The sequence below is a fragment of the Pristiophorus japonicus genome, chromosome 3 (assembly GCF_044704955.1).
Source record: "Pristiophorus japonicus isolate sPriJap1 chromosome 3, sPriJap1.hap1, whole genome shotgun sequence".
Lineage (NCBI taxonomy): Eukaryota > Metazoa > Chordata > Chondrichthyes > Pristiophoridae > Pristiophorus > Pristiophorus japonicus.
The window spans coordinates 49,866,767-49,872,136 of NC_091979.1; the positions used below are offsets into that span (position 1 = coordinate 49,866,767).

At 43.7% G+C, this 5,370-nt stretch overlaps 1 pseudogene; it reads right to left on the minus strand.

The window, feature by feature from the left end:
* Nucleotides 1–3,530: 3,530 nt before the first annotated feature.
* Nucleotides 3,531–3,769, minus strand: LOC139260561 (U2 spliceosomal RNA; annotated as a pseudogene).
* Nucleotides 3,770–5,370: the final 1,601 nt, after the last annotated feature.

Sequence of the window (5,370 nt, forward strand, 5' to 3'; positions counted from 1 at the left end):
GTTACTTCAGAGACTAGGGTCCTGAACTTAGGGAAAGGTAACTTTGATGGTATGAGACGTGAATTGGCTAGAATAGACTGGCGAATGATACTTTAAGGGTTGACGGTGGATAGGCAATGGAAAACATTTAAGGATCACATGGATGAACGTCAACAATTGTACATCCCTATCTGGAGTATAAATAAAATGGGGAAGGTGGCTCAACCGTGGCTAACAAGGGAAATTAAGGATAGTGTTAAATCCAAGGAAGTGGCATATAAATTGGCCAGAAAAATCATCAAACCTGAGGAATGGATGAAATTTAGAATTCAGCAGAGATGGACAAAGTGTTTAATTAGGAGGGGGAAACTAGAGTATGAGAGGAAGCTTGCTGGGAACATAAACACTGACTGCAAAAGCTTTTATAGATATGTGAAGAGAAAAAGATTGGTGAAGACAAACGTAGGTCCCATGCAGTCAGAATCAGGTGAATTTATAATGGGGAACAAAGAAATGGCAGAGCAATTGAACAAATACTTTGGTTCTGTCTTCACGATGGAAGACACAAATAACCTTCCGGAAATACTAGGGGACAGAGGGTCTAGGGGGAAGGAGGAACTGAAGGAAATCCTTTTTAGTCAGGAAATTGTGTTAGGGAAATTGATGGGATTGAAGGCCGATAAATCCCCAGGGTCTGATCATTTTCATCCCAGAGTACTTAAGGAAGTGGCCCTAGAAATAGTGGATGCATTGGTGATCATTTTCCAGCAGTCTATCGACTCTGGATCAGTTCCTATGGACAGGAGGGTAGCTAATGTAACACCACTTTTTAAGAAAGGAGGGAGAGAGAAAACAGGGAATTATAGACCGGTTAGCCTGACCTCAGTGGTGGGGAAAATGTTGGAATCAGTTATTAAAGATGAAATAGTGCTTTTGCAATGCAGTGACAGGATCGGTCCAAGTCAGCATGGATTTATGAAAGAGAAATCATGCTTGACAAATCTAGAATTTTTTGAGGATGTAACTAGTAGAGTGGACAGGGGAGAACCAGTGGATGTGGTGTATTTGGACTTTCAAAAGGCTTTAGACAAGGTCGCACACAAGAGATTGGTGTGAAAAATTAAAGCACATGGTATTGGGGGTAATGTATGTGGATAGAGAACTGGTTGGCAGACAGGAATCAGAGAGTCGGGATAAACGGGTCCTTTTCAGAATGGCAGGCAGTGACTAGTGGGGTACCGCTGGGCTCAGTGCTGGGACCCCAACTATTTACAATATACATCAATGATTTAGATGAAGGAATTGAGTGTAATATTTCCAAGTTTGCAGATGACACTAAGCTGGGTGGTGGTGTGAGCTGCGAGGAGGATGCTAAGAGGCTGCAGGGTGATTTGGACAGGTTAGGTGAGTGGGCAAATGCATGGCAGATGCAGTATAATGTGGATAAATATGAGGTTATCCACTTTGGTAGCAAAAACACGAAGGCAAAATATTATCTGCATGGCGGCAGATTAGGAAAAGGGGAGGTGCAATGAGACCTGAGTGTCATGGTACATCAGTCTTTGAAAGTTGGCATGCAGGTACAGCAAGCGGTGAAGAAGGCAAATGGCAGGTTGGCATTCATAGCTAGGGGATTTGAGTATAGGAGCAGGGAGGTCTTACTGCAGTTGTACAGGGCCTTGGTGAGGCCTCATCTGGAATATTCTGTTCAATTTTGACCTCCTAATCTGAGGAAGGACGTTCTTGCTATTGAAGGAGTGCAGAGAAGGTTCACCAGACTGATTTCCGGGATGGCAGGACTGACAGATGAGGAGAGATTGGATCGACTGGGCCTGTATTGACTGGAGTTTAGAAGAATGAGAGGGGATCTCATAGAAACATATAAAATACTGACGGGACTGGACAGGTTAGATGCAGGAAGAATGTTCCCGATAGTGGGGAAGTCCAGAACCAGGGGACACTGTCTAAGGATAAGGGGTAATCCATTTAAGACCGGAATGAGGAGAAACTTCTTCACTCAGAGAGTTGTTAACCTGTGGAATTCTCTGTCGCAGAGAGCTGTTGATGCTAGTTCGTTAGATATATTCAAGAGGGAGTTAGATATGGCCCTTACGGCAAAAGGAATCAAGGGGTATGGAGAGAAAGCAGGAAAGGGGTACTGAGGTGAATGATCAGCCATGATCTTATTGAATGGTGGTGCAGGCTCGAAGGGCCAAATGGCCTACTCCTGCACCTATTTTCTATGTTTCTATGTTTCTAACAAGATCCAGGAAAATATTGTTTATTGGCCTAGCGTGTACATACCTATTTTTGCAGAGACCGTGGGGCCTAAATTGGTGAAGGCCCCCGCCTGCTGAAGTGCCGCCCAAAGGACCGGCGAAATGCCACCGAGGTACCTGACGGTACTTTGGATGCGGTTTTCATCAAAAAGTTCCTTTAAAATGCGGTGGGCGGCAAATGAGGGATGTATGGCGTCAATCTCGCCGGCAAAGGCGCTTGCTGCCCAAATGCCACCAAGGATGGATTCGGGCCCATGGAGTGTCGAAGACCTGCAAAGAAAAATCATCAGAAAAAAAAACCATCGGAACATCTTCAGGGAACCCCAATCAGGTAAGTTACTGTAAAAAGAAAATTTTTAAATGTTCACTCACCTTTTTTTTAAGATCTTCATACTCACCGTCGGGGACAGACCAGCCTCCAGCCAACAGTGCACCTCCGTTCTGGCACCGACTCCCGCCCGCATGAATATGGTATCTTGGCGGGCGGGAGTCCACTTACACCACTCGGTTGCCCGCTGACGTCAGCGGCCGGTTCCCGTCGACTCTCCCCTCCCGCCTGCTCAAGCCCAAATCGAAAGTGACACTGGGCAGAACCCAAAGAGGACTGTCGGCAGCAGTGGGCGGTGAGCCCATCAATTTCGGGCCCAAGATCTTTACTATTTATCTGTGTTATTATTTAACTGTGTTATTATTTCATATATTTAATATATAAAATACATATTAATAAGTCCAGCATAGTAATTTGTTGTTATATTTATGCGTAATGTAATGAACATGAACAAACATAACTACAGGCCCATTTGAATCAGTTTGCCCCAGGCCCATCAGGCCCTTAATCCGGCCCTGTGTCCAAGCCAGGAAGGTGTGCGACTTGAAGAGGAACTTGGAGTTGATGGTGTTGCCTTTGGGGCTGGAAGACCATGTTAAATTAATCCTAGTGAGTTGCATGAAGTGCATCTTGTAGATAATATATATTTCAGTCAGAGCAAACCATTGGAAAAGGAAGTGGATATTTAGTTCCGTGGAAGGGATGGCGAACAAGCAAACTGTTTTGTCCTGTTTTGAGCTTCTTGAGGTTTATTGTGCCTGTGCTCATTCACGTAAGTGGTGATATTCCACCTTGACATGATGGTGGAGAGGCACTGATTTTTTTTTTTTTTTTTGAAATTCGTAGCCAATCGTTCCAATTCTTTGTCAAATCACAAACGCCAGAGGTCACCTTGCACACGTCAAGGATCACTCTGCGCCAATGCTCTTAGCCAAAAGGCCTAGAGCCACTGCACCGTTCCTGGAAGTACTGCAATACCAGGTTCGTGCCATGGAGGTGGATGGGTCAGGCCCCCCACACACCTCCGTGGAGGTGGATGGGTCAAGCCACCCCACCCACCTCCTATTTCCAAAAAAGCAAGCATATACCTTCCTGATCCAGGGAGAACCACCTTGGGGTTATGGTGGTTACTCCCCTGTCAGGTCAGTTACGCATGATCTTAGCCAAAAGGCCGAGAAGGTGGAGAGGCACTGATGGGTCAGGCGTTGAGCTACTCATTACAGAGCACCCAGCTCTGCCCTTGTTGCCACGTTGTTGATATGGCTGGTTCTATTAAGCTGCTGATCAATGGTGATCCCCTCCAGGAGGTTGATGGCAGGGGAGCTCAGTAATGGTGCTGCCTTTGAAGGTATAAAGAGGTGGTGGACCATTTCTTGGTGGAGATGGTCATTGCCTGTTACTTATGTGGAGCAAATAATATCTGCCATTTGGCAGCCTAAGCTTGGATGTTGTCTAGGTTATGTTGTAGACTGACATAGGTGGCTTCATTATTGCAGGGGCTGTGCAAGGCCAGCAAACAACTCCACTCCAAACATTGTAACAGAGGAAAAGACATTGCTAAAGATAGTTGGGCCAAGAACCTAACCCTGAGAAACTCCAGCAGCGATGTCCTGGGGTGGCAGAGTGGCTTCTGACAACTGCAACCATCTTTCTATGTATTAGGTATGAATCCAGTCACTGAAAAGTATTCCCATTGACTTCTTTTGACCTTAGCTTTGTCGCCATACATGGTCAAACGTTGCCTTGATTTGGAGGCTAATTGCTCTCACCTCTCATACTTTTCTGCATTGTGCAATACCAAGGTTTAAGTATCCCTATGCGGCTTTCTAAATAGACCCTATATTAACCCATTGATCTTTCATTGATTCTTTTATTTCCAAATGTTAAAATGATGTTCTTGGGCTCAAAGCACCTATAAAGCCCCGCAAAAGCTTATAACAAGTCAAGATTTTAAATCAGCAGCAATTTTGCATTGGGGATTAGACTGAGATTACCTATAACTAATTCTTCCTCTTACGTTTTTTAATTGTGGCGTTCGAGGATAAATCGGTTTAGTATGCTGTAGTTGGTTCAGTGTTTCAATGGTGCCTGATTGGAATGTCACTCAAATTTTCAATGACCTCTGAAGTTTAGACTCGGAGAAGCAGTCAGTAAACAGGAATGACAGGCAGTTTACATGGTTGCCATTCTAGACTACAAAGACAATCATTATTGAAATGTCCTGGACTGGAACAAGTACATTTGTAACAACACTTTCAATTACGCTTACAATGAAGTTAAGTAAAGGGCTGTGGATGTTCATGAATGATCAATATTACTGCAACAACTATAATGTTAATAAGTTATTATGTACTTGATAAGGTCTCTTTATGATGTAGTTGTTGAATCAGTTCAGTGTCTAATATGTAAATCATAGACACAATGATTTGAATTTGATTATCCACAATTGTGTGAGAACTTTGGTCAATTATTGATAATAGTTGAGAATTACAGCCAGTTTTTATGAGAACACTTTGCAATGGTTTTTCATGTTAATATAGCAACTTTAATAAATAACTGCTTCTGTTAAATATAATAGGTAAAATGATCCAGAGATGAATGCTTATATGCTTTACTTGGCATTTTGGTTCAGTTGATTGCAGTCTTGCTTCTGAGTCACGGGTCCTGGGTTACACCCCTCCACAGCCTTCAGCACAAAATCTAGACATTAGCTTGGATGATGTTGAATCTTTATGGGTAGAGCTGCGGAATACCAAAGGGCAGAAAACGCTAATGGGAGTTGTG